The sequence below is a fragment of the Lepisosteus oculatus genome, chromosome 26, assembly GCF_040954835.1.
Source record: "Lepisosteus oculatus isolate fLepOcu1 chromosome 26, fLepOcu1.hap2, whole genome shotgun sequence".
Classification (NCBI taxonomy): Eukaryota; Metazoa; Chordata; class Actinopteri; order Semionotiformes; family Lepisosteidae; genus Lepisosteus; species Lepisosteus oculatus.
Genome location: NC_090721.1, coordinates 12,186,571 through 12,207,859, shown reverse-complemented (window position 1 = coordinate 12,207,859; position 21,289 = coordinate 12,186,571). Strand labels below are relative to the sequence as shown.

General features: G+C 44.4%; 7 non-coding genes across 7 annotated transcripts; 3 read left to right on the top strand and 4 right to left on the bottom strand.

The window, feature by feature from the left end:
* Positions 1-2,584: 2,584 nt before the first annotated feature.
* trnai-aau (transfer RNA isoleucine (anticodon AAU)) lies at positions 2,585-2,658 on the bottom strand. The gene has a single exon. It is a non-coding gene; the product is annotated as a tRNA-Ile (tRNA).
* A 2,690-nt stretch (positions 2,659-5,348) lies between these two features.
* On the bottom strand, positions 5,349-5,430 carry trnas-gcu (transfer RNA serine (anticodon GCU)). The gene has a single exon. It is a non-coding gene; the product is annotated as a tRNA-Ser (tRNA).
* Positions 5,431-7,054: 1,624 nt separating this feature from the next.
* Positions 7,055-7,127, top strand: trnar-acg (transfer RNA arginine (anticodon ACG)). Its single transcript has one exon. It is a non-coding gene; the product is annotated as a tRNA-Arg (tRNA).
* Positions 7,128-7,709: 582 nt separating this feature from the next.
* trnar-acg (transfer RNA arginine (anticodon ACG)) lies at positions 7,710-7,782 on the top strand. The gene has a single exon. It is a non-coding gene; the product is annotated as a tRNA-Arg (tRNA).
* A 583-nt stretch (positions 7,783-8,365) lies between these two features.
* Positions 8,366-8,443, top strand: trnar-acg (transfer RNA arginine (anticodon ACG)). The gene has a single exon. It is a non-coding gene; the product is annotated as a tRNA-Arg (tRNA).
* A 6,839-nt stretch (positions 8,444-15,282) lies between these two features.
* On the bottom strand, positions 15,283-15,364 carry trnas-uga (transfer RNA serine (anticodon UGA)). The gene has a single exon. It is a non-coding gene; the product is annotated as a tRNA-Ser (tRNA).
* Positions 15,365-16,905: 1,541 nt separating this feature from the next.
* On the bottom strand, positions 16,906-16,979 carry trnan-guu (transfer RNA asparagine (anticodon GUU)). The gene has a single exon. It is a non-coding gene; the product is annotated as a tRNA-Asn (tRNA).
* Positions 16,980-21,289: the final 4,310 nt, after the last annotated feature.

Genomic DNA, 21,289 nt, shown 5'->3' with positions numbered 1-21,289 from the left:
GCCCTGAGCAAGAGGCCGCTGTCCAGGAGGAAGAGATGCCAGAGGCTGCTCTAGAAACTGAAACAAAAGCGGATAAGGAAGGGGAAGATGTGAGCTCTGAAGAACTCTATCAGCAGTAAGACTTTTTATTTTTCAGATGTATCTATTTTTTACTAAAATTCTAATTTGTCTTATAGGTATAAAATGTTTAAACCGGTGTTTTATATCCTTACAGGCCCTGAGTAGTTAAAAAGTATCAGCAGGCCGGAAGAGAGTGGCCCAAGCTGGACTCTATAGAAAGCACTCCCTGGATGCTCCTCTCCTGATTGGATTCAAACAGTACCTTACCAAGGATATGGGAGTGGCAAATTATTCTCAGGAGGTATTTATTTTTTAAAGGCATTTAAAATTAAGCAATGGTATCTTAATTGTAAATGTTTTTATTTCTTAGCTTAAAATTCACCCATGTGAAATGATGTCAGCCATAAACATCATGACTCTATATTTCCTACCTGAATCTATTCTACTTAAATTATTACATTATACACAATTTGAGTTCATTTTAAAAAGTAAAAGGTAATGAAAGGAATGCATTTTCATAAGAAAGATAATACCGATATGCATGTGATAATCTTCCTTATATCATGTAGTGCGTCATTTGGACACTTTGTGGGCTTGAAATACAAAGAAAATCATGTTCTATGGTACAAGATAAATACAAAACTTAAGCTTTTATTTTAATTAGATTTCTTTATAAAGCATAAGCAATCATTTATTACATCGCTTCTTGAATTAAATCTTTTGACAAGAGGTAAGACTTCTGTTACATTTAAACCCATGTTTAGCTGTGTTTTTAGATTTAACTGAACCAATTTCTGTGTGTGATAATGTCCTTGAATTCTGACAACATCACACTAAATTACATGATATAAAACAGCTAATGTTTCTAGAGATAAAGTTTCTGAGATGCTTCTAATTACTTTTTATTACCAGGGACAGTTTAATTCACCTTGTACAGTACTGTAAGACCAAGATGCTTTTTTTAAAGTTATTTAACATTTTATAGAACTTTGTCTACTATGGCAACATGATGAGCTTGGTGAAACTTGGAAAAATACTGCTTGGCCACTTATCTTAAGATAAAGATAGGATAAAGGTTTATCTTTTGCACCTACCTGACCCCCAGGGAAGGCCAATGCTTTCTAAGTTGATGGTTCCCTACAGTAGACTGTACTTTAATTTCAAAGGTAATGTATATTGACCCAAATCAGTTTTGGAATCCAATCTACTGACGAGATGGAGCACATCCTTTTCTCAGGATTTTAGCATCATACGTTTGGTATATTTAGTCCCTAATGATGAAAGAAATGATCATAGAACATTTGGACACTTTGTAGGCTTGAAATACAAAGCAAATCATGTTCTATGGTACAAGATAAATACAAAACTTAAGCTTTTATTTTAATTAGATTTGTTTATAAAGCATAAGCAATCATTTATTACATTAATATATGTGAAAATAACATTTTAGCATCATACGTTTAGTATATTTAGTCCCTAATGCTGAAAGAAATGATCATAGAACATGACATCTAACCTTACCTGCGGTGTTTTTAATCCCTATTGCTCAATGCATGGTGAAAGCATTGCATACATGTGTCTGACAATGAGGAATGGGCCCCTGAGACAGTCATTTGCCTGTTTCACAAATGATAGTATTTTACTAGAGATTCTGTTTGGGATTCAGATGTGCATTCGGACAGCAATCCCTTTCAAGAAATGATACGCTCTGGATGAGGTCAAAGGTGCTGGAACACTGTATTTAGGATGTGTTTGCAGTGATTGTGTGTCTCCTGCTTCAACGCAGTGATATATAGATGTGCTCCTGTAATTTATTGGTACAAGCCCAGGGCAGTGAGCAGTCTGAGGATTTATTTCCAGACGGCATAGAGCGGTGAAGCAGTGAAGTAGTGCAAAACACTGGATCATTATATTATTAGAATCTATTCTACTTAAATTATTACATTATACTCAATTTGAGTTCATTTTAAAAAGTAAAAGGTAATGAAAGGAATGCATTTTCATAAGAAAGATAATACCGAAATGCATGTGATAATCTTCCTTATATCATGTAGTGCGTCATTTGGACACTTTGTGGGCTTGAAATACAAAGAAAATCATGTTCTATGGTACAAGATAAATACAAAACTTAAGCTTTTATTTTAATTAGATTTGTTTATAAAGCATAAGCAATCATTTATTACATTAATATATGTGAAAATAACATTTTAGCATCATATGTTTAGTATATTTAGTCCCTAATGCCGAAAGAAATGATCATTTGTTTAACATGCACGGGTCTGTCTCAAAGGATGCAGTACTCCTGAAGGGTCTCAAACCCTACATTTCGGATGCCTAGCTGTATCCTTCACATGTGGCACCTCAGAATGACTTCTAACCTTACCTGTGGTGTATTCAGTCCCTATTGCTCAATGCATGGTGTACATACTGCATACATGTGTCTTGAGAATGAGGAATGGGCCCCTGAGACAGTCATTTGCCTGTTTCACAAACAGGGACCTGGACCTGGACCTAGACCTAGACCTGGCCCGTACGGGGCTCAAACCCGCGACCTTGGCGTTATTAGCACCACGCTCTAACCAACTGAGCTAACCGGCCTCACGATAGTGCTCCTCTCTGTGCTGCAAAAAATCAAACTCAGGGAATTTCTTTTTTCCTCCTTTGAATAGAAAGCCGTGTAATTCAGTGTACGGGCTTTCTCGTGCAGTTTCATGGTTCTTGTAACCCAAATCCTACACTGGCCTGAAGTGCCCCCCCATTTCACAGCATTTTTCAGCTGATTTAAAATGTACCTAAAGGAGAAGCATTATTGAAGACCATCAATTACCAAGAGCTTTTGTCAAAGGTTTTGGTGGTCATTTTGAATGACCACAGAGCGCTGTGACCTCGGTTTTACATCTCATCCAAAAGACAGCGCCCTTTTACAACACAGCATCTCCGTCACTATGCTGGGGTATCGGGACCCGCACAGACCTCAGGGTGAGCGCCCCCCCCCCGCCGGCACCATTAACACCGCTTCCAGCTGGAAGCTTTGTTTTTCCCTGTAGCTCACCCTCATTTGGGTACTGACCTGGCTCACACCTGCTTAGCTTCAGTGGGTTTTCAGTTGCAAGTTGCAAGGGGATGCAAGTGATGGAGCCGCTCGGTGCAAAAGCCACTATATTGGCCGGGACTCGAACCCGAGCCTCCCGCGTGGCAGGCGAGAATTCTACCACTGAACCACCAATGCTCGGTGCCTGGGCCTTCAAAAAAGACGCTTTTTTGGTGCTCTGTGCAAAACGCGTCGACATCTGCTTCCAGCTGCAAAATGCCATTCGCGGACGCTGAAGAACTTATTTCCCAGGCAGCGGGTACAAGCGTTGGGCGTTTTAAAACCACCAGGAACAGCAAAGAGGCGCGCTGTGACACTCGATGTATAACTGGAGCCTCACATTTGCAAATGGTGAGGCTCCAGTTCAACACCCAGTTCGACACCACTTTACAGTATATGACAAAAGCATGGCAGACTGTGCCGGACAAGCTGGTAACTTCCGCTTATTTTGACCATATTAAACATTGGAAATCTTCCCACTTGCATTTGTGACACTTGATTTTGGCTCCACCTAAGACACTCTTAAATCTTCAAACACTTTTCTCTTCTCCCGCAACACAGTTGTCTGTCGGCACTATGTGGCAGCGTTGCATGACAACCCATCTCACCACGGAAAGGAACCTAACAGCTTTGGTAAGAGAGTAGAATTACCTGAAGAACTGCTTTCCATGGAAGCAGGAGCAAGCGATGTAGCATTTTTATAGTACCAGGAAAGGAGAAGCGGCACTTCGCCTTTGCCACACAAGCACAAGGTGACGTGCGGCAGACGCCGTAGTCAGCAGGATTCGAACCTGAGCGGGGAGTCCCCAATGGATTTCAAATACATCGCCTTAACTACTCGGCCACGACTACAGCGAGCTCGCCGCCGCCGCATTCCTCCTATAATCTAACACGGAGTGCGAGGTGGCTGCGGAAACCTTTTTAAAGTCGCTCTCCGTTAAAAAAAAAAATACCTTTCACAAGATACATGCCGGCAGACAGACACGCCTCAGAGGGTTTAAGGCTGGCTTCACGTTCAAATGATAAAGTCCCCCCGTCCGGATGTCAAAATGCAACTTTGGCAGACAGAAAAAACATCAACAAACCACAAATGTGGACAAGGATTTTACAAGCTGCACCACACTGCACTTTCAAAAGCATTTACATTCGTGTTAGACGCAGAAATTGTCTTTGTTTTGCGCGCTTACGAACGCCATAGAAAACGATACAAAACAAAAGCCCTCAGCTCCTGTACTTGATTATAATGCCGTTATGTGTCGAAGCAGGAATTTACGTAATCTTACCACGGCAACATGGGGAATAGAGGGAAGTGAGCACACGCTACGAATCGTCTCAATCACTCCCTAGAGTCGTAAGGCACATTGAAGGGTGCACCCCCATCATTAATCGTTGGGCCTCTGTAAAAGGAAAGCTGTTGAACAGTCTTTGAAACAGCTCGGATGAAACACTTGATTGCTTCCATGTGCATCTGGAGCCCACTTCTTATTTTCACTTCACGCCGCCCAAAGCATTTCTAAAACAGGAGATTCGCGTTTGGGAATGCGCCCTTCCCTACAAATAAAACAGGTCTACGGGTCTGAAACCTGCTCCACGGAAACAGTTCTGCTGCGCTTTTGATCAAAGGGAGATTCTCTGTTCTTACTTTTTGATTACATAACACCCAAAGGGGCTTCTTTGGAGCTGGATTCCAACCAGCATCCTAAAGTTTCTTGGCGGTATCCTTTACAGTCCTCTGTTCGGTCGACAAGGAACAGAAGGGGGCAGCTTTCCTCACACATACAGTGCAATGTACTGTAGTGTTCCCCTTCATTGAATTCGCAGTTCTGCATCAGACCTCTAACTCGTTTCCTTAGCTTTGATTTAAGCCACGAAGCAGGCTTCTACTGTATAAACGTCTAGAGGAATCACTAACTATTTGAGAGGCCATCATCCCAGGGGGAACTGACAAAGTCTATCCCTAAACACCTAGCGCAGTCTCTCGAGAGACTGTCAAAAATCGCTTTCTCCGTTTGTGCTGCAAGTAAGTGAAAACGCGGTCTCAACCCAGAGCCACTTGGCAGCAGCGGCACGTAAATACTGTTACTACCACTGCTCGATACCAACGTTAGCCTACTATACCATGTTCAGCCACCGCTAGAAAATGTAAGGCTCTAGTACTGGAGCAAACAAAAGGAAAGCCAACGTCAAACGTAGAGAGCGACGAGGATGGGATTTGAACCCATGCATGCAGAGCACAATGGATTAGCAGTCCATCGCCTTAACCACTCGGCCACCTCGTCGATGAAACTGGGCTGTCCAGACATGGGTTGGCGCGCTCCAGATGATCTTTTTCTTTTTTTTCCCTCATAATCGAGGGTCATTTTCCTGTTCCACATGCGATTTCAACATTTTCCTTGGGGGATGTCAAGCCAGCAAGCCACTGCTGTGGTTCAGTGGCCAGTGTGGAGTTCAGTGGCCCTGTTGTACACAGAAAGCACATTGAGCTCCTTGGACATGAAAAGTTCCAGATAAAAGCCATTTGTCATCCTTTCTCTTGGTGTCGATGTTGCTATTGTATGTAAAGGTGGCACTTTGCTCAGCGAGCAGGCGGAGCACACACCGAATGCAGATGTGTCTGAGTGGTGTGTCCAAGTGGCTGCAAAAGGACAACACTACCGGGGCGCCGTTGCTTAGTTGGTTAAAGCGCTTGTCTCTTAAACAGGAGATCCTGAGTCCGAATCCCAGTGGTGCCTTCTTTGTTCTGTCTTCTCGAACAGAACTGGTCCTTACAGACAACCGCCTACGGCTAGACTTAATTAAATGCAAGTATTCATTTCCTGTCTTTAACGCGACTTGTTTTTCTTAAAATGGATGGAACTTGCAAAACATGAAATACAAACATTGCTAATCAGCGCTAGCGGCTGGCAAAAAAAAAGAAGTCAGCAATGTTTTTTTTCTTTAACCTTAACCCTGCTAATGGAGAAGAGTTAAATGACCGAGTCTATGCAGCTTAAACGGTGCTCATGTCGGGTTCTTTGCTGAAAGGGTGGTAAATCACGCTCACCCCAGTCCTTAATCTTTTAAAAGGATAAAAAATTGAACCTAGTCGCCACATCACATACATCCTGTTCAACGATAAAAAGGTGACATCTATCCTCGATCCAGAGTAAATCCCACGATGAGGGCATATTTTTTTCCACTTTACCATGAGTCGGGCTCAGCTGCACAGAGGCGAGAGCAGAGCAATGAGGTCACGGGGACAGGGGAGTCACACGCTGGCGGTTTAAACACGCGGAAGAAAACTGAGGGATCCACAGTATGTGGACCCTCCGTGCGCCATCAGTCCGCACTCCGGACTCTGAATCCTGCCATCCAAGTTAAGATCTCGGCGGAACCTGAGGCGCAGTTCCTTCTTAAAACGTAATCTGGTTAGCATTTCTAGAATCGTACTTGTATAGATGCAGCCTTTAATGTGTTGCTAGGTTAAAATTGATGACTTCTTGAACTTCAGTAGGCAACTGCCCTCTTGATTTCGGATTTAATTTCTTTATTACAGGGGCGCTTTTATGAAGACAGAGTCATGTTCAGGTACTTTGCTTGATGGAGAAAGCATATTTCGGACTCTGTGATCTGCTCACCTGGAAAGGTCTGCTGTACTACTACAAGAGAGAAGTAGAGTCTGGAAAAATGGACAATTTTATGATGCTTTGGAAGATAATGTTTTTTTTTTCTTTGAAATCGAAATGAATCAGAATATCAGTGCAAAAGACAAACTCTTGGTTTGGTTTAAAGAGATATGGTTTTAAAACAGACAAAATGTAGAAAACAGGTGTTTCTCACTTTTGGAAAAGAATGGACCGGGGGTAATATTTTACTAGGTGCAGTGCTGATCTCACTGGGTTACAGTCCTGCAGTGTCACACCAGGGCCAGTGGCGCAATGGATAACACGTCTGACTACGGATCAGGAGATTGCAGGTTCGACTCCTGCCTGGCTCGGGTCATTTTTAAACGCATCGGGCTACTCCCTAAGTAGTCTGTGCTACTTACTGCATTGTAATCGTACCCAGTAAGAGATTTCCTTCATGTAAATGAACTGCACCTGACAGCTTTAGAAAAACACCTGGGCTCAGTACGGTGCTGAGAGCTCAGCGTTGCTGTTCTAATTAGCACGCACTGCATCGGCTATGAGCCCGAACCTTTCAATTATTCCGATCAGTAAGTCAACACGTAGTCCACATGACAGGTACTTTGCTTGATGGAGAAAGCATATTTCGGACTCTGTGATCTGCTCACCTGGAAAGGTCTGCTGTACTACTACAAGAGAGAAGTAGAGTCTGGAAGAATGGACAATTTTATGATGCTTTGGAAGATAATGTTTTTTTTTCTTTGAAATCGAAATGAATCAGAATATCAGTGCAAAAGACAAACTCTTGGTTTGGTTTAAAGAGATATGGTTTTAAAACAGACAAAATGTAGAAAACAGGTGTTTCTCACTTTTGGAAAAGAATGGACCGGGGGTAATATTTTACTAGGTACAGTGCTGATCTCACTTGGTTACAGTCCTGCAGTGTCACACCAGGGCCAGTGGCGCAATGGATAACGCGTCTGACTACGACTCAGGAGATTGCAGGTTCGACTCCTGCCTGGCTCGGGTCGTTTTTAAACGCATCGGGCTACTCCCTAAGTAGTCTGTGCTACTTACTGCATTGTAATCGTACCCAGTAAGAGATTTCCTTCATGTAAATGAACTGCACCTGACAGCTTTAGAAAAACACCTGGGCTCAGTACGGTGCTGAGAGCTCAGCGTTGCTGTTCTAATTAGCACGCACTGCATCGGCTATGAGCCCGAACCTTTCAATTATTCCGATCAGTAAGTCAACACGTAGTCCACATGACAGGTATTTTGCTTGATGGAGAAAGCATATTTCGGACTCTGTGATCTGCTCACCTGGAAAGGTCTGCTGTACTACTACAAGAGAGAAGTAGAGTCTGGAAGAATGGACAATTTTATGATGCTTTGGAAGATAATGTTTTTTTTTTCTTTGAAATCGAAATGAATCAGAATATCAGTGCAAAAGACAAACTCTTGGTTTGGTTTAAAGAGATATGGTTTTAAAACAGACAAAATGTAGAAAACAGGTGTTTCTCACTTTTGGAAAAGAATGGACCGGGGGTAATATTTTACTAGGTGCAGTGCTGATCTCACTGGGTTACAGTCCTGCAGTGTCACACCAGGGCCAGTGGCGCAATGGATAACGCGTCTGACTACGGATCAGGAGATTGCAGGTTCGAATCCTGCCTGGCTGGGGTCGTTTTTAAACGCATCGGGCTACTCCCTAAGTAGTCTGTGCTACTTACTGCTTTGTAATCGTACCCAGTAAGAGATTTCCTTCATGTAAATGAACTGCACCTGACATCTTTAGAAAAACACCTGGGCTCAGTACGGTGCTGAGAGCTCAGCGTTGCTGTTCTAATTAGCACGCACTGCATCGGCTATGAGCCCGAACCTTTCAATTATTCCGATCAGTAAGTCAACACGTAGTCCACATGAACGGTAGAAATATTCTCTTGTCTGTCTCTTGTTTGTATAGAACTGAATGTCCCTGACAATGTACTGTTAGTTTTAATTGAAGAACGGCATTTGTGTTCAAATATACCAGACAAGTTTATGTAACTGCTCATGCGACACTCAGTTGTAATTAGTCAAGAAATAAAGTCGAACAACAGCTGTGGGTTTGATTCTGAACGTATGAGATTGCAGCGCCTTTTACTTCCATTGACAAATGATAGAGATTCGAAGAGAGATCCTTCAGACCAGCAAGCAAACCCACGGCTATTTCGGTTTTCTATCTAGGCAACGTTGGTGTCTGCAATAGCATACATGAAAGCGTGATGCAATTTCTGTGGCTACATTTGTTGCACGTCATGCACAGTAAGAGTGTTTCTAACACCAAATAAAAAGTCAACAATTAGCGATCACGCCTTCTCCTCAGTTAACCCACTGAAACCCACCGGGGTAAAGTTAGCTCGAAGTTCGAAAACGATTTTGGCACGCCTGTAGCGCTTTCACGAAACCTCTTAGAGTTGCGAGAATGCTTGTTTTGTGTATAAAATACATTGTGGATGCTTTCTCAGCCTTTACTTTTTCGTTTTTATGACATTTTTTTGACCAAGCACGAATATTCTTTTGTCCATATCTTCGCAATGGAAGCACAGAACGCCGTCAAACCAAATGCATTTTAAAGACCACGACTTGTGGATATTTCCACACTCTTTACATCAAACTATCAGTGAGCTAATTATCTTTTTTTAAACCTCCGGTTTTTCATCGATGCGTAATTACGCACGAACTGGAACCCGGGGGACCGCTGTGTGCACACGTTCACAACGCGAGAAATACTGTTCAATACGGCTTCGTGCGAAAAACCCGTATATGACCATAGGAAGCAGAACAGCGCAGTCTCCCATTACCCAGACTGTAAGCACGGGAATAAAGCTTTGTTTGATTTCTGAAACCCTTCCTTTACGTCCTGTTTTCATTCAGGTAAGGGTCAACTATATTCACAATACTACTGACAGCAGGAAGATTAAAATATTCTTTACTCAGCAGCTTATTAAAAACAGCTCCCATGATGTTCAAACCGATTTTTTACACAGAACACTGACACAGCTTTGCATTCTGAATCTCTTTTTCTCATGCTTTTATTTAATGTGGCACAATGCACTGGTTCACAAACCAATAGCATTTAAACCACAGCACCCACAATGCTGCAGGTAAGTGTTTTGCACACTAAGCAGGTCATCTGACTATTCCCAGCTTTGTTTTGGGTTATGGAACCTTTATTTTTTTATGATTTTCTGAAGATAACACTACAGGTGGGATGGGTGGGTCGTCTTCATGGCTCAATAGCATTTCAAATACAGCACCCACTCTGCTGAAACCAAGTGTTTTACACACCAGACAGGCCCCCGGACCTCGTACAACCTTGCTGTGGCTGTGGCCCCTTTCTTTAATTTTTTATGATTTTCTGAAGATTACACTACAGGTAATACACTGGGACAGATGGGTCGTCTTCATGGCTCAATAGCATTTCAAATACAGCACCCACTCTGCTGAAACCAAGTGTTTTACACACCAGACAGGCCCCCGGACCTCGTACAACCTTGCTGTGGCTGTGGCCCCTTTCTTTAATTTTTTATGATTTTCTGAAGATTACACTACAGGTAATACACTGGGACAGATGGGTCGTCTTCATGGCTCAATAGCATTTCAAATACAGCACCCACTCTGCTGAAACCAAGTGTTTTACACACCAGACAGGCCCCCAAACCTCATACAACCTTACTGTGGCTGTGGCCCCTTTCTTTATTTTGTAATGATTTTCTGAAGATAACACTACAGGTAATACACTGGGACAGGTGGGTCGTCTTCATGGCTCAATAGCATTTCAAATACAGCACCCACTCTGCTGAAACCAAGTGTTTTACACACCAGACAGGCCCCCGGACCTCGTACAACCTTGCTGTGGCTGTGGCCCCTTTCTTTAATTTTTTATGATTTTCTGAAGATTACACTACAGGTAATACACTGGGACAGATGGGTCGTCTTCATGGCTCAATAGCATTTCAAATACAGCACCCACTCTGCTGAAACCAAGTGTTTTACACACCAGACAGGCCCCCAAACCTCATACAACCTTGCTGTGGCTGTGGCCCCTTTCTTTATTTTTTAATGAGTTTCTGAAGATAACACTACAGGTAATACACTGGGACGGGTGGGTCGTCTTCATGGCTCAATAGCATTTCAAATACAGCACCCACTCTGCTGAAACCAAGTGTTTTACACACCAGACAGGCCCCCTAACTTTATATAACCTTGCTGTGGCTGTGGCCCCTTTCTTTATTTTTTTATGATTTTCTGAAGATAACACTACATGTAATACACTGGGACAGGTGGGTCATCTTCATGGCTCAATAGCATTTCAAATACAGCACCCACACTGCTGAAACCAAGTGTTTTACACACCAGACAGGCCCCCTAACTTTATATAACCTTGCTGTGGCTGTGGCCCCTTTCTTTAATTTTTTATGAGTTTTTCAATATGGCACCATTAGACAGGCGGTACATGGGGATAGTACATCGTGCTCTTCACGAGTCAATAGCTCTTCAAGCACAACAGCCACAGTGCTGCAACCAGGTGTTTTACACACCAGACAGCTCCCCTAACCTTATACAACCTCGCTTTGAGTTGTTTAACATTTCTTTCAAATCACTTGGGTTCATCAATCATTTGATCATTTTTCAGCGTGGAATAAACCTATTACTTGTTCCTTGGAGATTACCATCTGCTGATAAGATATGATCGCTATATTGACCATATACAATTTCTTGCATAAGGAATTCATATTTTGCATACACCGATCCCCCCGGAGTCCCAAGTGATTCTGGTTTTGGAAAGCTAAAGGACAATGAGCTTCACGATACCAGGGGGACAGTGGGTGGTCAAGTCTCCCCTAAACAATGGATCTTGTCAGATTATGATGTCAGTGCATTTAATAAATGTTGTTGAACTCTCTTTAGCCCAAATACCGAGGAGCCCAGACCCAGAATGTTACACATACTGACAGAGAGTGATCTCATTATGTGTGTTTGGATTTTAACAACTATTTTTATTGTTTGCTAGAACCAAAACAATCTATGTTAGACATTTTCATCTTCAGCCAAAAATACAAACCTGTGTACGTAGTGTGGTGCAGGTTCTTGTCCCATCCCAACGCATTTCGAGCCCATCGCCTTAACCACTCGAGCAGGACAAATGCGAGCTCGCCGCCGCCGCAATCCTCCTATAATCAAACACGGACTGCGATTTGGCTGCGGAAACCTTTTTAAAGTTGCTCTCCGTTAAAAAAAATACCTTTCACAAGATTCGTGCCGGCAGACAGACACGCCTCAGAGGGTTTAAGGCTGGCTTCACGTTCAAATGATAAAGTCCCCCAGTCCGGATGTCAAAATGCAACTTTGGCAGACAGAAAAAACATCAACAAACCAAAAATGTGGACAAGGATTTTACAAGCTGCACCACACTGCACTTTCAAAAGCATTTACATTCGTGTTAGACGCAGGAATTGCCTTTGATTTGCGCGCTTACGAACGCCATGGAAAACGAAACAAAACTAAAGCCCTCAGCTCCTGCACTCGATTATAATGCCGTTACGTGTCGAAGCAGGAATTTACGTCATCCTACCACTGCAACACGGGGAATAGAGGGAAATGAGCACAAGCTACGAATTGTCTCTAATCAGTCCCTACAGTTGTAAGACGCCTTAGAAGGCCCCTTTAGAAAAACATTTTGTTAACAGGCATTCTGCCTCAGCCTAAACACCTATAGCTTGCAAAGCGCATGCTATTAGACAGGCACCTCTGCAAGACCTTAAGAGTCTCTTAAACTAGTGATAGTAAGGTGTTCCCAATGGGCGATGTTTGGCTTTCAAATCATCTCTCTGTGGAAGCGCCGAGATGCAGCTGTTTAAGGCTTAGAAGCAGCTGACTGTTTCACTACCTAGCTGATTACTGTCAGTCAGGGAGCTCAGAGGTGAAAACACTGTTTCTGTTTTTTTTTTCAATCTAGTGATGGAAAGTAAGAGGGAAATGATGGAGCAATCAATAACCGCTCCGGAAAAATGGCAGAAAGAAATGGCCCGTCACTAAGGACATTTGTGAAGCAGAGGAGTGACATCACCACAAAGGCGACTTAGTCTGCTGATCGTTTTGGTGAATAATGATTGAGGCGCGTTAAGAGAAAGGTAGCTGCGTCAGCATGCTTAGGCTGCAAAGGATAAAGCAAAGGTTTACTCCATGCTGAAAAGAGAAAAAAAAGAAGCACAACGTTTCGGCTGTGGAGCCTTCTGCGCCATCTTCTTTAGCGATGGTGATGATGTTTACATTGGAAAAACTGAGACATGCATACCAGAGGGGCTTGAACCACCAACCTTTCAGTTAACAGCCAAATGCACTAACCGATTGCTCCACAGAGACTGACGGCCTTTTGTGCTCCCTACATTTGCAGGTTTATGGTCAAAGAAAACAATCGTTTGCGCTTCTTGTAGCCAGCAATATTTTTTCACTGACAACCAAGAAATTGATTTCATCTTTCACAAAATGTATGGATTTCTTCAAAAACAAGTTATTCCAGAAAGGAAATGAATTCTTGCATTAAACTGAACAAAGCTGTACATGTTTGTCTGAAATGATACATTTGGCACAACAAGACACGGAGAGAGGCACAGCTGGTATTCAGACCCAGGATCGCCTGCTTACTAGGCAGGCACTTTAAGCCACTAGGGAGCACCGCACTTTTACAGACACTTGGACACATCTGCGTTCGGTGTGCACTTAACCTGCTCTCTGAGCCCGTTGCCTCTTTCCCATTTAATAGCAGAACTGACGCCAAGAGAAATGATGAGAAATGGCATTTATCTGGCACTTCTCAAGGAGCTCAATGCCCTTGACACCTCCCCAAGGCGACAGAGCTGCATTCTTTGGCGACATTTTTTCTTTTGTTTTATTTCTATACTTATTGATAGAAAAAAAAAATGATATGTCATGTACTGTAAGGGAAATGTCTCTTTTCATGGGGAAAGTTAGCACCAGCAAATGTTGTGTTTAGAAGAAGTGATTTAACATGACACGTGACCTAACATACCGGAGCAAAAGCTCACCCAGCAAGCCCTGCTTTACTTCTACAGGAGAGAAGTAAAGTCTGCAAGATGTTCAGCTGGGTAGCTATGTCAGCATGCCTCGGCTGCAAAGGAACAAGTAATAGGTTTATTGCATGCTGAAAAGAGAAGAAAGGAAACGCAACATTTTGGCCGTGAGGTCTTCTCACACCTGAAGAAGCCTCACACCTGTAAAAGGTTCCATGGTTTTCTTTCTTCTCTTTTCAACATGGAATACACCTATTGTCTGCAGGATGTGACAATTTCACGGTGTTTTGGAAGAAAACCTTTTTTCTTTGAATTCAAAATCAATCGGAATTTCAGCACGACACATCAACACTTTTTCTGTTTTAAGGAGATGATATTTTAAACCTGATAAAAATAGTAGGAGAAACAAGTTTCTTGCTGTGAAAATTTGGGGAAGTGTACTACTGGTAGCAGTGTAGAGCTCTCTGTGGTGGAGTGCAAGCGCATGTTCTATGGGCCAGTGGCGTAATGGATAACGTGTCTGACTTCGGATCAGAAGATTGTATGTTCGAGTCCTGCCTGGCTTGTGAGGCTTTTAAACCTCTCAGGTTCCTCGGTAACAGGTTGCCGTCATGTATATGAACTATAGAAAAGCATTTGCCACAACCCGTAAATTAGCACGCAAGTGCGGGCTAGTTTACACAGAACTGTATTGAGATCATCTCCAGCTCTGAGCTCAATTGCAATGAAAAAACATGTAGAACAGAACTGGAGAGCAGCTGAATTTGTGCTCAGTAGGGTGGGGAGGACTCAGCATTGCTATTGTTCTAATTGGCATGAACTGCAGGGGATCTGAATCAGAACACGTCAGTTAGTTCGATCATTGCGTCAATATGTAGGCCACGTTAATATAGAATTATTACTTTGTCTGTCTCGTCTTTGTATATAGCTGAATGTACCTGACAATTTCATGTTAGTTTTTAAGAAAGACATTGGTGCTAATATATACATATATAGCATATAAGGAACACGTAAAAGTTTAGTCCATGCTGAAAAGATAAGAAAACCGCCACAACGTTTCATCTTGGAATAAATCTTTACTTGTTGTTTTGCAGCCTACCCATTCTGACCTAACTCCTCCCTTGAAATTCCCTAACAGATAAGGGTACGTAACGGCTCATGCGATGCTCAGTTGCAATTTGTCTTTGGTTTTTTTTTCGTACAAAGGCCTCCGCTATGTTGCAATGGAGAAAGGTTCAGTACGGAGCTGCCGAGAAAATTCAGCTGGAAAGCTCGTTGCAGAAAAGCATCGTTATCTGTGTCTAGCTGCAGAGCGTCCTTCGTGGGTGCTGAAGAATCGATTTCACAGGCTGCAGGTCCAGGCGATTTAGAGTGTTAAAGGTCCCAGCGAAAACAAAACGGCGAAGGTCCTTTTACATGCACGCACGCAACCAAATGCAAAGGACGCCGTAGTCGGCAGGATTTGAACCTGCGCGGGGAGACCCCAACGGATTTCAAGTCCGTCACCTTAACCACTCAGCCACAACTACAGCGAGCGCCGCGGCCGCTGCCTTCTTGCTACAATCGAACAGGGAGTGCGAGGCGGCGGCGGCGGCGGAGGCAACTTTTTTCAAGTTCGCTCTCCGTTTAAGAAACCTTTTACGCCATACGTGCAAGCACACACACACACACCTCAGAGGACTTAAGGGTGGCTTCAAGTTGGAATGATAAAGTCTCCCCGTTCGGACATGAAAACAGAACGTTCTTAGACAGAAAGCAATCAACAACGGAGACATGTGGACGACGATTTTAGTCACTGCACTTTGAATAGCATTTTTACTCCAGTTACAGGAGATGCACCAATGGCCCTTGACCTACGCTCTTACCAATGCCTTGAACATTCAAACAAAACAGCCCTCAAGTCCTGCGGTTTAATATAACGCTGTTACGTGTCGAGGCAGTATTTGACTCTGTCCTACCGTTGAGACACAGGGCGTATATGGAAACGAACACATGCTACGGATCGTCTCTAATCGGTCCCTACAGTTGGAAGGCTCCTTGAAGCGTGCACCCCCATCATTCATCTTTGCGCATCTGTGAAAGGTAGACTCTTGAGCAATGTTTGAGCCAGCTCTAAGGCAACTAGTGCTATTGGACAGACACCTCTGGAAGATCCTAAGAGTCTCTTAACTCTTAACCACTTCCAGCAGCAAGCTTAATTGTTCGCTGGAGGTCTCCCACCCAGGTACTGACCAGGCAAAGAATCACCAGTACATTGAATGAGGAAGTTAATCCTGAAATCCAATTACATATCTCAAGGTAAGACAAATCCATAAGAACATGTCTTAGTATTACTTCGTTTACATTAGTATGGCACTGAGTTGGAGCTCCTCTTTAAGCTGTGGTTTAGTTTTGCATTCATGTGTTTCTAGAGCAGTTATTTATGGGGGTGGGTGGGTCTTTCACAGAGGCTCAGGACAAATCCCCCGCCTGAAAGTCTAATGTGTGCGTTCAGACAGTCACAGGTCAAGAGCCAGGCAGGAGGACAATGGACAGAAGAGCCAACGAACTAAAAATAAAAGAACAGATATGAAAAAGCCACCATCTTTTTTTTTTGACATTTTCCGACTTTCATGCAAGCCAGGACAAAGTTGCTCGTAGCTACTTGTGGATTCAAATACTCTATCGAGTGCTTTGATGAGTTTTTGCAATTTGATTGTCGTCCTGTCAGCCTGTTTCTGTTTTTTTTTTTTCAATCTAGGGATGGAAAGTATGAGGGAAATGATGGAGCAATCAATAACCGCTCCGGAAAAATGGCAGAAAGAAATGGTCCGTCACTAAGGACATTTGTGAAGCAGAGGAGTGACATCACCACAAAGGCGACACATTCTGCTGATGGTTTTGGTGAATAATGATTGAGGCGCGTTAAGAGAAAGGTAGCTGTGTCAGCATGCGTAGGCTGCAAAGGATCAAGCAAAGGTTTACTCCATGCTGAAAAGAGAAGAAAAGAAGCACAACGTTGCGACTGTGGAGCCTTCTGCGCCATCTTCTTTAGCGGTGATGATGTTTACATTGGAAAAACGGAGACATGCGTCCCTGGGTGGGCTTGAACCACCAACCTTTCAGTTAACAGCCGAACACGCTAACCGATTGCGCCACAGAGACTGACGGCCTTTTGTGCTCCCTACATTTGCAGGTTTATGGTCAAAGAAAACAATCACTTGCGCTTCTTGCAGACAGCAATCTTTTTCCGCTGACAACTGTAGCGGCAATGCTTGTTAATAAGACAGAATTAAGCGTTGGTATGCTCCTAAAAGAGGCCCCATCTCACCCTCCATCTCTGTGGTGCAGCCACAGAGAAAGAATTCATGCAAGCTGATTTAAGATGTTTTCTTGTGATAAGAAACCAGCTCCCAAAGGGGGATGCACTTAGCTAAGCCTGGCTATCATGATCAATGGTCATGCATTGGCGCCTATCAGTCTAGGGAGTGCCGAATGGACATCTGGACTGCATTCCTAAGTGTCAAGAGTAAGTGACTTATATCTCACCTTGACCAACCAATCAGGGACTGGCAGGGCGTGGTAATACCACGTGGGTCTCCAATGCCCGCCAAACTCTCAACCAATCAGCACACATCTGGGTCTTGATCAAAAAGGGAGCGCAAGCTCAGTTCTGGGCTCTCCTTGGCCATTTTCGCGCATCCTCAGAGACAATCACGTGACAACTGCTGTTGTCTGCAAAAGGACTTGGACTTTGTTCAAAGCGCGAGGCCGAAGATCCCGTACGTACTCAGAATTCTACCAACGTGAATGCTCCGCTTGATCAACGGCAGCCTACAGTTGGACCCTCGTCGACAACCTGAATAGCTTATTCAGAAGCAGCGCTGGACCGGGAACGAACCAGTTTCTTCCCAGGCAAAAGAGTGACTTGTGAGGACTCGCGGTCACACTCTGTGCATAGAGACTTTCTACTAGCCAGCCGGACTGCTGGTAGATCCCCTCGGAGCAACGACTGCCATGCGCGCCGCAGTTAGATTCCTCCGCCCGTCCTAATCCGAGCTGCACCTCGACTGGTTGGCCGGTAGCCAGAGGACGCCGTCACAACGCCCATTGGACAACCGCTGCAACAGAGGCTGCAACAGAGCCTGTCAGCTGGTTTGGTGTTCGTGCCGGGAAACTCCAAATCCAAACACAGTGGATAAGTAAACCCCATGTTCTACATTGCGTCTCGAGAATTCAATTGTACCTCAACACAAGTTGTTATCAATTTAATTCATGAGTAATGTATTTACTTCCGAGTTTAGAGTAACAGTGGGTAATAACACTGATTAGCGATTTGGTAACCGAACGATATATATTGACATATATTCTCTGTTGTGTATCTCTTTGTGTTTGCATCTCTTCGAGATTATATACCTTGTATATTGATAACCCTCACCGTAAGGTCTGCCGCTCGTATCCAGGCAGACTAGTATATGTTTGGTGCACAGTTATATTAATAAATGTATCCCGTGTATTGAACCCGTGTGTGTGCGTTCTTAGTTGTTCTGACGATTGATTTTCTAAAAGCCCCAACGAACAACCTCGTGATTACTGCTACAATTAATAATTGTCTCAGTAAACCCATCAAAACCTCTACATTTAATGGCGTCCCTGGGTGGGCGGAGTTAAGAATGAAATGAGAATCAATCGCACAGAATAACTGATATTGCTGTGAGTTCAAGTTCAGCACAGCACCGCGGCTTCTATACGCGAATACCGGGTGTGCTGATAACTGCGCAAAGAAATCCCCCTGTTTTCTAGCGTTTAGTGTAACGTGTGCTGATTGGAAATCCATCTGCTCGGGTGTTTAAATTCCATACTGTATTTTGGTAAAAGAAAAAAAAAGTAATACTCTTAAAGTTTCTCTGACGTAATGACAATGGCTGCTAAAATGTCTGAAGTGGAGTCGCTTATAAGTACTATTTCTAGCGACGACAATCCTGGTTACTGGAGCGGTATCGAAAAGTTGAACTTTGATGATATTGAGAAGCTGCAAGTAGATTTAGTAGCTAAAGTAGCGAACCAGCTTAACACAGGAGGGTCCGTGAACGCAGTTCAGGTCCTATCGAGTTTCGCCTTAAATCTAGCTAAACAGCTGGAACTGTCTTTGTCCGAGCTGACAAAGTTTCAAAAGCTTCAGGGAAAGCTAGAAAGATATAAGGCGGAGCGAGTTGAGTTGTTGGATATAATCAGAGAAAAGAGAGTGAAAAATGAGGAAAGTGAAGACAGACTCAGGGAAGTTTTAGGTAAATTAGATGACCTGTCTGCTAGAGGAACTGCGGCTGAGGTAGCTAGGAGAGACCTGGAAGCGAGCTTGAAAGAAAAAGAAAAAGAAATTGAGAGTTTAAATGAGCTCAGCCAGGAAAGGCAAAAGGAGTTAGATGCTGCCGTACTGGAAGCAAAACAGGCTAGATCCCACTTGCATGCCAGCCCACCTAGCAGCCCGGAGCGCTCACCCAGCGCGCCGGGAGGAGGTTTCTCCCGGCCAGGGTCTGTGGTCGGATCGGTATGGGGGAGATCGCCGAGTCCTGCGCGAGACGCAAGGGCGATGCAATTCAGGCAGAGACCCCCTGCTCCTGATCACGGCCGTCCCCCTGCCCGCGGAGAAACCGTAAAAGTTAACCTCCACTCCCTGAGGCAGTTAGCCAAAGATGTAGAAAGGTTTGACCCATCAGTGTCAGGGAACAATGTGGAAACCTACATCGATGAGCTGAGACATACTTTGCAGTTTATGCCCGGAGCGTCCGAACAGGAAAAGGCTTTGTTAGTAAGGAAAACTACTAGCCGAGCGGTACACGAGTGGATGTCCAGACAAGGACCGGAGGTCTGTAATAGCTTTGAGGAGCTGTGTCAGGCAATGATCGGAGAATTTTCGGCTTTTATCGATCCCATAGCTGCCGTGGCCGCTGCGCACCATATTAAGCACGAAAAAGCTGAAGCCCCTCGCGACTATTATGAGAGGCTTAGGCGCACTTATTTTGCAGGGCGGAATGAAGAGGGTTGCGAAGAGAACGTGAATTTCAAAGGTTTATTCATTGCTAATCTGCATCCCTCAGTCAGGAAAATGATTGTGATGCACACAGATGCAAAAGCGATGAAAATGGCTGACATTAGAAGGTTGGCTCAAAAAGCCTGGGGAGCTGAAGTCTCTGCTTCCTCAGAGCGAAAACCTGCTAAAACGGCCGTGTTCGCCACTAAAGCCAGCAGGGTTGACGACTCGCCTCAGCTCGAGGGAGCTGAGGTTCCTGAGCCCTATAAGCCCCGGCGCAAAATAGGCAGGCAAGACCGCACTAAGCGTCAGAGCCGCCGTGAGCGCTACGGGGAAGGCAAGGGCTCAGGCAGAGCCTATCATAAGACTGGACGAAGGGAGTCGACTGCAGCCCGCCTGGCCCGGCTTGAACAAGCCCTGCTTGAGAGACCAGGACAGGGTAAACCTTCCGCACCGAATGCCGGAAGCGTGAATGAGCTTAGGGGGACCACGCCCCTTCTCACTGGAGGAGGCGGGGATCCACCCCAAACCCCTCCCTCAGTCTATCTGATTGGGTGGGAGGGTTCCTGCCTGAAAGAAGGCTGTGACTTTGAGTTGGGCGCTGACCCCGCCCCTGAAGTCAAAGGAAAGGCAGGCTTCCAACAATTCTTAGGGAATCTCAGTCAGAAAGGCAAAGCAAGGCGTATTTATATCAAGGTTTCTCTTGAAAGCGTCTTAGATAGAGAAGCACTGATTGACACTGGGGCTGAAATTAGTTTGATGTCAGCCGATCTACTCAGCGAGCTCAAACGAGTAGCGAAAGGAAAAGGCATCAGACTTAAGGTAGAACCGTGTAAGATAGATATTTCCAGCTATACCCAGGATCATGCCAGGATCACACACCGAGTGTGGGTGGCACTTAGGTTCGGGCCAATGAATGTGGTGCATCCTGTTTACATCTCTAGGTTTAAAACAGAGCCACTACTCATTGGCCAAGACCTGCTTGACAGGCTGGAGCCTCTGGTGGACTGCCAGCGTGGAAAATTGTGGGCTCAGGTCAAAAACCCTAAGCCTGTCGTACAGCAAAAAGGGGGGTTCAGTGGTTATGCTGTGACCACACAGTGCCCACTGAACACTATAGCTGAGTTGGAGGTTCCACCTGGTTCCTCTGGACGAGAAATAAATGTCTCTTCTTGCTTTCCAAAACTACAGGGAAGTCCTGCCCAGGCCAGCACTCCCACGGTCTCCCAACTACAGGAGCAGTGCTCCGAGCAGCTGCTTGACCCGCCAGGTAAAGCACACCCCTTTTTCATCCCTGAAGAAGAGTGGATCTCCCTGTCCGGTAATGAATGGGAGTCCTTTCTGTGCGCCCTGGTACCTCAGGGGGACCAGGACTACCACCCCATGGTGGTGGGAGGGGTCCAGGTTGCAGAAGTGCAGGTTGATGATGTAATTCTCAGCCTCA